This window comes from Nelumbo lutea, chromosome 6 (genome assembly GCF_056320005.1).
Source record: "Nelumbo lutea isolate HS-2025 chromosome 6, American lotus-T2T, whole genome shotgun sequence".
Classification (NCBI taxonomy): domain Eukaryota; kingdom Viridiplantae; phylum Streptophyta; class Magnoliopsida; order Proteales; family Nelumbonaceae; genus Nelumbo; species Nelumbo lutea.
In genome coordinates this window covers 25,197,269-25,207,548 of record NC_142689.1, presented here as the reverse complement: position 1 = coordinate 25,207,548, position 10,280 = coordinate 25,197,269, and the positions used below count along the sequence as shown (strand labels likewise).

The 10,280-nt window shown below is 41.3% G+C and overlaps 1 pseudogene across 12 annotated transcripts; it reads right to left on the bottom strand.

Annotated features, from left to right (window-relative positions):
• Nucleotides 1–1,873: 1,873 nt before the first annotated feature.
• On the bottom strand, nt 1,874–6,892 carry LOC148848026 (calcium-transporting ATPase 12, plasma membrane-type pseudogene; annotated as a pseudogene). 12 transcript variants are annotated; one of them, XR_016101316.1, is made up of 4 exons: nt 6,486–6,622; nt 6,377–6,409; nt 6,112–6,183; nt 1,874–5,979 (listed from the first exon to the last, which is right to left on the bottom strand). The product of XR_016101316.1 is annotated as a calcium-transporting ATPase 12, plasma membrane-type pseudogene, transcript variant X5 (transcript). The 12 variants fall into 12 exon arrangements; XR_016101315.1 differs by having other exon boundaries at nt 1,874–5,974; XR_016101320.1 differs by having other exon boundaries at nt 6,377–6,403.
• Nucleotides 6,893–10,280: the final 3,388 nt, after the last annotated feature.

Sequence of the window (10,280 nt, the reverse complement as noted above, 5' to 3'; positions counted from 1 at the left end):
TCTGATAATCTGCCAAACCCCCAATACCATCTAAATCCTTCGTTGGAAATACTTACACACAACCCATGTTCAGGTCATTCCTCTTAACAACTGGCACTGGTTGCTTCCCTACCCTGTATTATGGTGCTGAACAATCACCGAATGCTGTTGGATAGTTTGCGAATAGCATAGCAGATTCTTGTTGTGACGAAAGCCCAGTCTGTATTCTTCTGCCATCCCAGAAACCATGACTCCTAGCTGGAAATCTTCCAATCCCGAATAATTGCTATGATCAAACTTTATTAAAACTGCAGCTCCATCAACCGCATGATTGCAAGTAGACTTCAAGTTCAATGAACTGCTGCCTAGTTTGGACGATGCCCAATTTTCATTGTTCTCTGGAGGACTTGAATTTCGCTTTGAAGCAGGAGACAGATGGCTCGGTATCTCCGAGAATATGCCATGTCCCACAACAGGGAAGCAAGAATGAACGTTGTGGGTGGATGTTCACCACAACGGGAAGAACTGAGGTGGGGATGAAGTGACTAGTTCAACCCGGAAAACCCAGAAGCAGAAGCAGGAATGGCGGTAGCTATTGCAGCTATTGAACTGTAATTTTGGAGCAGTTAGTACAGGGTTGGTATCGGACCCAACTCAAGCTGCCTCCGGTGTCGATGTTCACCCAAAAATCTTGTTTTGGTGTGCCCAGTTCGATTTCTCTCCATCTGCAAACAATGGAAAACAGAGGAAATTGGAAAGAAGAAAGCGGAGGAGAGAAAGGGAGGACTTCAACTGAAGTCCACCGCCGCTTCTGTTCGTGTACATGAGGTTGGGGAAGATGAAAGTGTTTTCTTCCAAATGTTTGGGTAGTTATTATAAGGGTAATGTGGGGATTAAAAAATATTGTAAGGGCGGACTTCAAGAGAAGGCTAACAGAGGAGGGTCTTTGTCTCACGGTTATAATACAGGGGGTCTTTGTCACAGACCCCATAATACATGGGGTCTTTATAATTTACCCCTTTTTTCGTTAAAAAAAGCTATTCATCCATTCGTAGTTTGAAATACATGGAGATATTTACACAATATTACTAGAGTAGTAGGCAAAATGTTGGCAAAAATATTCTGCTCTGTGGACTGTTCAATCTGTTCAAATTGATTTTAAGTTAGATTGGTTCAACCCAAACTTGGTTCATTGACACTTGTATTCTTATCTTCTACAAATATTGGTTCAATCCAATAAATACCTTTAACTGGATTTGTCCAAATCAATATATCTTATTGCTCTATCCAATCTGTCCAAATTGATTTTGATTTGGGCGAGTTTCAACGAGCAAAACTGTTCCACTGACGCTCCTAAGCTATATGTTTTCAAATTCAAACCACTTTAATTTAATTGTTTTACAAGCTAAGAGTATTCAAACCATCGCTTTACCAGCAACCATTCTTTTCATGGAAGGCAAACCTGTTGGTAATGGTAATGAAGCGCAACACGCCTCACAATATTTTATGGCAGCCAGGAGAGAAGAAACACAATTACTTGTTCCTGGATCACAGAATCAGTCTTTCTTTCTTTCTGGGGCTACTAAATGAATTCAAAACAAAAAACACCTATAATTAAATCAATTGAATGGAAAACACTAATTAATACATTTATAACAGATTAATAGTTGCGTTGGCCTTGTCCAACAATGTCATCTAGAAGTCGGAACTTTCACTGCAAATGCCAGACGGAAGTTAGAATTCAAACTGATGACTAAAATCATAATTAAATATCCAGGGTCTGGTTGAGTTTTTGTCATTGTAAAGTGAATGAAAATTTCTAAGCTCATCTTCTTAAACTGGTTAATGAAAACTGATTTAGTTTTTATAAAGCAGAACAGAATCCGCACGCAAATGAGAAAAGAACTGGGTCAATGAGCCAACTTCTTCAAATGAACATTACATTACAATTGCTTTTTCTTGACGAGGAGTTTTTTAAATTTGAAATCATTTCTATTTCTATATATGTTTCACCTACCGAAGGAACAAAAAGAGCTCGCCTTTCAACGATAGCATTGGAATTTGGAAGGTGGGGATGGGGAATATATATATATATATAACAGGTATACACAAAAGAATGAATCATGAAAATGAATCAATGTAAGAGAATTTTGAGGGTCAATGACTTGAGAAGGCTAAGGAATGGCCTGTCTGGAACCGGTATGCACTTGACAGCCCAACCGATCGGCCAAGAGACTGCTGCTATGCCAATACAAGCACCCCACTGGCCCCAATTCAACCTCTCTGTATCTGCAAACTTCTTCAAAAACTCTACCATCACTACCTGAAGCACAATTGTCACCCCCACGATCCCCAAGAATAACCTATTCTTGTGGATCCCTTTGAACACATTCCTCTTCTCCAACTTCCTCGCATTGAACTCGTTGAAGACTTGGCATAACACGAATGTATTGAAGATAAGAGTGTCGTTAACTTTGTTGGTTACTCCGAATATAGACTCACCTTTGAACTGCAGAGTCAGTAGAACGGCTATTTGGTATAGGGCTTGAGCAATGAGGTTCCTCCACATGACATTGGTTATTAGTGGTTCAGTCCTTCCCACCGGTGGCTTCTCCATGAGTTCCTCTGTGGGTCGTTCCGTGGCTAATGCTAAAGCCCCTAATGTGTCCATGATCAAATTCACCCATAACAATTGCACTGCAGATAATGGCACTTCACCTGCAGAAACCGCTGCAACAAAATTGATCACCAAAGCTGCAACATTCACAGTAAGTTGGAATTGAATGAACTTTTGGATGTTGTTGTAAACGCATCTCCCCCACTTCAAAACCGTGGCCACCGAAGCAAAGTTGTCATCCAATATGACAATATCTGAACTCTCCTTGGCCACTTCGGTTCCTTGAATGCCCATCGAGAGTCCAATATCAGCCTCCTTCAAAGCCGGTGCATCGTTCGTGCCGTCTCCGGTGACTGCAACCACATGGCCTTTCTGTTTTAAGCATTGCACCATCAACAGTTTGTCAAGGGGAGAGGACCGACTCATCACTCGGATCTTGTCAACTTTCTCCATCCTCTGTTCCGGTGTGTAGTTTCGAAATTCTACACCCTCCACGATCTCTCCACTTTTAATGACCTCAATGGATGGGAGTATCCCACATTCAATGGCTATGGCCCTTGCAGTGAAAACATTATCTCCGGTAATCATTTTGATGTTCACTCCAGCCTTTCTACAGGCTTCCACCGCCTGTCTAACCCCTGATCGGCATGGGTCTTTTATACCCACTAAGCCTAACAAGGCCAGGCCATCTTCATCAAGGTTTTGTTGCGCTCTTTCATCTCCAGGAATTTGCTTGTGCGCGAAGGCAATGCATCGGAGGCTGTTCTCTGCCATGTGTTTGATTGTTTGCTCGATACTCATCCTAGCATCCTCATCCAAGGTTTTCTTAGTACCTGTGTTCTCATAGTAGTCCGAACACATCCCAAGTATCATCTCAGCGGCCCCCTTCCAATGCATATGGATCGTCTCTTCACCATTCTTTCTCATTGAAATGCCACTTCGTTTCTTTTCCGAATTAAAGGCTTCGACATGAAAAACAGTGCAGCTCTTCTTCACCTTCTCCATATCCATGCCCAGTTCCAATACAGACCATGATAGAATAGCTTTCTCAGTTGGGCTCCCAGAGAATTCAGGAACCGCATTTGAAGCGGGTTTGTAAATGCTACCAGTAGTGTTCAAACCAACACCATGATGAAGCAATTCAAGAACAACCGGGGAGATTGCAGACAAAGAATAATCCACCATGACTTCTTTACCGAGCCAAAATTGAGTGACCTTCATTTGGTTCATTGTGAGCGTACCTGTTTTATCAGTACAGATGGTGGTGGCCGAGCCCATTGTCTCGCACGCTGAGAGTTTTCGCACCATTGCTTGGTCACCCATCATTCTCTTCATGGAATAAGCAAGAGTGAGTGTGACGGCTAACGGCAAGCCTTCGGGAATTGCCACCACTACAATAGTAACTGCATCTGAGACCATTCGCACTACTTCATTCATGACGTCGTTGAACTTTGTCTTGCCGCCATTGAATTCCTGAATTCCATTTTCGTCTTGTGTGTTTCCTGTGAAGTAGCGAACCAACAACACGACGAGCACGAGGAAAGCAACTGTCAAACCCACCTTCCCTATAGACGAGGTTAGTTTGTCTAGCCGAACTTGCAATGGTGTGCGCTCGTTGGAGTCATGGTTAATGGAGCTCATCATTTCACCCCATGTGGTGTTCATGCCTACAGAAGTAACTAGCATCCGACCATACCCATCAGCGATCTTGGCGCCGGAGAGCATGAAAGGGTTCCTGATGCCATCAACTTCAACGTGATCGCTCTCACCTGTCATACTCGATTCGTCCACCTGCAGTGAATGGCCGTCTAAGAACAACCCATCAGCTGGAATTTGATCACCGATGTTCAGACACACCACATCTCCAACGACAACATCAAATATTGAGATTTGTTGGCGCCTACCATCTCTTACAACGTCAACTTGAATGTCACTGCTGATGTTCGACAATTTGTCAAATTGTCTCGACTGTCTAAAATTACTACCGGCAGACACAACGACCACGAGGAAGACAGCAACAAAAATACTGCCACCGTCATACCAGCCGTCTTTGGGCCCATGCTCTTTGATGCCGAAGCCAAGAGATAGAGCAGCGCAGACCAAGAGAATGAGAATGGTGGTGTCTTTGAAAGCTTCCAAAACAAAAGATAACAAACCTCTGGGAGGTGGTTTGTGGTACATGTTGGAACCAAATGCTTCACGTCGACGACTGACATCTTCAGCATCTCCATGGATTCCATTCTCTGGGTCAGAATGGAGAGCGGTTGAAACAGTTTGCACACCTCCAAGATGGTTGAGGGAGGTGAAGTCTTTGTTCTTTACAATCTCAACGAGAGCAATCTTATCGAGGTTGAACACATTATTAGTGAGGATATCTACACTGGTATGAGGATTGGGCTGGATATCTAGGATGGTGTAAGAAACAGAACGGGATGAGAGAGCATGGAGGAAATGTTTGTGGGTTTTGGCGGATAAAACAAGGGATGTCATACGTCGAATAGCAGAGATAGCAGCCAAAGCGATGTGCCATCTTTTGCGGGGGTGAGTAATAAGTGATCTACACACGTTGAAGTTGAAGATGACAGCGCGACTATCATATGGCTGCTCACAAGCCATATCTCATAGAAATGTAATTACTTACAATACAACGATCTGTTATGTTGTTTGAGGATAAAGTGTTGGAAGCAGGAAATGAGGAACTATTGATGGAATCAGAATTCACAAGTGCCATTCCCAACATAATATAGTGAAAAATCCTTCACGAGGGAGGAAGCTTGTCGATGGAGTTGCCTTTTCACACGGTGACCAAGGCACGTTCTGGGCAGTTTACCTATTCACACGAATCACACTCAATTATTAATATATCCATTTTCATCACAACGTGGCACTCATAGCCTTCAACAGCTAAAATTTTTTCCGTTGTGAACACGTAACGCATTCAGTCTTAATCCGCTTTTTGCCACTACGCGTTTTCCGATTCGACCGACAGCGTCAAATGAAAACAGCAACCGTACCATATCTTTAAAAAATAAAACTCTTTCGGTATCATGTCTTTATTGCCGACGAACAATTCAGAAACCCGCTAAAGCTTTTGGCGGTGCCGTCCCAGGAATTTTTATGTTTTTAATTTATTAATTAAAGCACCGAGATGGCGAGATGTTTCTTCTGCAACGCAGACCAATTTCAATGGCGCATAAATGATTGGATGATCTCTGCGTAGCTTTCTCCTCTTCTTGAGTTTCTTTCATCTGCTATGATTTGCCTCTTTCTTCACCAGATCGTTCTCTCTGTTCTCTGGCTCTGGGAAATGAGACGCATCTTCTATGCTCCTTTCATGGGACACACCAGCATATTCCGAACTCCAAAGTAGTTCTGCTTCTGCACTACTTTTTTATATTTTAAATGTGGAGCAAAATATTAACCATAAAAACAGAACAAATAGAGGGAATAAAGAGGAAAATTTTAGAAAAAAATACGGAAAATAAAAGATGAAATTAGAGGACAATGTTTGTTACCGGATGAAGGTAATCAACTGTGTGGTTGGACCTTGGAGATTTGCAAATGAAGATTGCGATAAATTATTACAACTGCATGATGTATTGAGGATCAACAGCATGCAGGTGTTAGAGAGAGAGAGAGAGACGATAATAACGAAACAGATGAAAAAGTAGATTCAATTAAATTCCCACAGGAGAAAAGAACCCCGCAAAAGGAAAAAGAAAAGAGACCAACAAACACATCAAAGCTGATAAGGGCATGCATTAGATTTGGAGAGCTAACCTCAGAGAAAAGGAATCTATCTGCACCCTGCAACTAAATTGCTCAATTGTAAATTGGACTGAATAATGGCAAAAATCAAAAAACTTTGTGCGCAAGTAAAGGAACTCACGGAGGGATACCGTCGATCGCTGAGTGGAGTTGCAGTTATACAGAGTAGAAATTCGCCGTTGTGGCTGATTAGAAAGCCTTTGGAATGTCACGGAATAAGGGCGATCATTTTTTAACCTAGCCTGATCTGTAAATTTCGGGTTTGGGCTATGTTAATGGGCCCATTTATAGACAATGTTTGAAACCGCTAATCCATTGAGGATCCGCTTGGAATCAGAATTCTAACCGTTTGGTTAGGAGCTGTGTATGGGATTCCAATTTTCATATGGTTCGTTTGGTTGCCTAGAATTAGTGGGATGAGAAAGGAAAATTTTATTTTTTATTTTTATTTTTGGTCACTATGTTTTCTGAGACCCACTATCCTACAAAATTTCTTTCAGTGTTTGGTTGATGAGAGTTGACAAATCCAAGAGCAGATCTCCACGAGAAGTTTAAATTCGTGTTAGATTTGTAACAAAATACTTTCGACTTGGTAGATCTATATAATGAACAGGGGTTTTTAGCAACAAAAAATAATAATAAAAGGATTTTAGATATGGCAACTCAATAGCAAAGATTTAGCAAATGTAGAATATATGGGAAGAAGATGAGGATGAAAACTGACCTTCGAGAAAATGTGGATGAGAACTCCAATTTCTAGAGATGAACTCGTGCTCTTTGTCTACTAAGCACCTGAAACACATGGAAGGAAAAACGTTCTTGATAAAAAAATGCAAAAAAAAAAAAACGTGAATGATGTGTGAAATGGCGTCTTGTCTCCTTGTTGTTTGAGAAGACGAAGACAAAGTTACCTTCGTCATAAAATGGTATTTTGTGGAATAAAACACCAAATAGTGTAAAGTGGGAGACAAGAACAATCCACCTCTAACAAAAATTTTTTCACACTGGGATTGCACCTATTTGGTGAGAGCCCGCATCCCTTATTTTGATAATACTAATCCCATCTCATCGCATCATATCTTTCAAACCAAACATGAGAAAATAGAAAATATTCGACGAATATTCCTATTTTCTCGTCCATTCTGCCCTCTCCCTTCGAATGAGATTTCTCATTTCAGTCGGCATAAAAAAAGGTCAAGTTACTTGAAAATCCTCCCAACCCTATTTTTCTTTACCCAATGCCAAGTTGCCAACTTTTCTTGGAACTCATGCCTGTCTTATAGAATTCAATTTTGATTCCCATTTGTACCAGCAGGTAAGAGAAATAGATGGCTTTGGTTGGGATTTTTATTTCAATACCAAACAGATCATAAATCTTGAATGAATTACGATAAAATGTAAACGAAACCGTTTGATTCATTTCCCGCATTAAAACACTATCTATATTCACTTTTTTGCGTTAAGTATAGATTACGGCATGAGCTTTAGGGGTATTGACACTTACTGATGGAGGCCCATCCCAAGGCCCATCTCACCCCTAGGGGCAGCAGCTCCTAGGATAAGGTCAAGAATTCAAGATAAGTCAAGAATTCAAGATCCATCAAGAATTCAAGAATTCAAGACTCATCAAGAATTCAAATAATCCAAGACTCATCAAGAATTCAAGAATTCTAGATAATCCAAGATTCATGCATGGATAAGATCAAGGGAGATCAGACGGGGGAGATCAAGTCAAGAAGAGTTCGATCCTATCTACAAGTTTGAGATGTTTAGATCAAATCTAATTTTTTTTCCTAGTTCTTTTACAATTTCCAAATGTATTATAAATACTGCTATTTTCCCAAAGTTAATCATCAATTCATACTTCAGATTTTCAGAATTTCTTCAAGTTCTCTTCTTCCTATTTTCACATCCTTTTCTCTCTCCTAGAGAAATCGGTGTTTTTCGCTAGGTGCTAGCGAACGCCCGGTGCTTGCATAGCTAGCTCCGGTTCTTATTGCTTCCACGCTGCGTCAGGTGGTATCAGAGCAGGGAATTCGCCCAGTCATGTCCAACCCAGACAGTAGCAGTCGCAACCCACCCCGTGATGGAGATCAGGGGTTCCCAACTGTTTGGAGAGCAATCGAAGAGCAGCATACAGCCACACGTAACATCGAACAACAGTTGGCAGAGGTGACTAAACAACTGCAAACCTTGTTACGGGAGGTTGTCCCACGAATCCGGGAAAATCCACAGCAGATTGCAGGAGACGACCACGACAGACCATCCGTCGCTACTGTGTCCCGACATCCATTTCTTGACGACGACAATGATGATGATTTCGAATTTGGTGGTGCTCCAGTTCTTCCCGGCAATGACAGAAACGGTAGAAATTGGCACAATCAAGGTAATTTCAACCCCCGTAGGAATAATGATGAATTTAAATTCAAGGTAGATATTCCTACTTTTAGTGGAGATCTTGGTATAGAGGGACTTCTGGATTGGATCACAGAAGTCGATAGGTTCTTTGATTACATGGAAATACCAGAGGAATGAAGGGTAAAATTAGTAGCTTTTCGATTAAAGGGAGGCGCATCTGTTTGGTGGGAATGGATGAGAGAGACCCGAATGAGAGAAGGAAGGGGTCCTGTTCGAACCTGGAGGTGCATGAAACAATTAATCAGAGGTAGATTTTTACCTCCTGACTATGAACAATATATGTTTGAATCTTATCAGAGGTGTGCGCATGGTTCTCGTAGTGTTAATGAATATACATCTGAATTTTTGAGATTAGCTAAAAGAAATCAATTATCTGAAAGTGATAACCAGCAGGCAGCCCGTTATCTAAGCGGTTTAAGACCGTCTATCAGAGATAAAATTGGTGTAGAGATGGTTCTTAGTGTGCAGGAAGCAAGGAACCTAGCCTTGAAAGCATAATTAATGTTCCAGGACAAGGCACGCAGTGATAATTATCGCCGGTACAGCGGGAGCGACAACAGACCGGCAACTGTCGACAGGAACAAGTCAGTTTCGGCAGTACAACCTTCTCACCCGGCAAGTACAAGTAACGCCGGTAAGGCTACTACAGGAGGACATACTCGAGGTAATCCTTCAAACCCTCCTAAACCCAGTAACCCATCAAGGGAAAATTATTTAATTTAATTATTGACAGTGGTAGTCAAGAAAATATTATTTGTAGGGATGTCATCCAACAATTACAGCTGATTCCTGAAAAACATCCCAACCCATACACAATTGGGTGGATCAAGGAAGGAGGCGGCGTACAAGTGGAAGAATGCTGCAAGCTACCTTTTTCAATTGGTAAGTACCATGATGAAGCATATTGTGATATTGTAGATATGGATGCTTGCCATATTTTGTTAGGGAGGCCTTGGCAATTTGATACAGATGCAAGGCACATGGGTAGGAAGAATACCTACCAACTTGAAAAAGAAGGTACACGTTGTACTTTGTTACCCATAGTAGAAAAAAATATTACAAATACTCCAAAGGCACATGAGAAAATTTTCCTTACCATCACCCATCATCATGCGGAATTTGTTAAAGAATGTAAGGATACTCATGAGATACATTTGTTAGTAGTAAAATGAGAAGATGTTAATGATGAAAATACAATTCCAGCTGAAATACAAGGACTACTGGATGAATTTAATGATGTAGTTCTAGAGGAGTTACCAAATGAACTCCCTCCCATGAGAGATATACAACACCATATTGATTTTGTTCCAGGTGCTAGTCTACCTAACCTCCCACGTTATAGGATGAGTCCTAAGGAGAATGAAATTTTATGAGAAAAGGTAGAAGAATTATTGAAAAAGGGGCACATTCAAATCAGCATGAGTCCTTGTGCAGTACCTGCCTTATTAACACCTAAGAAGGATGGCAGTTGGAGAATGTGTATCGACAGCAGGGCCAT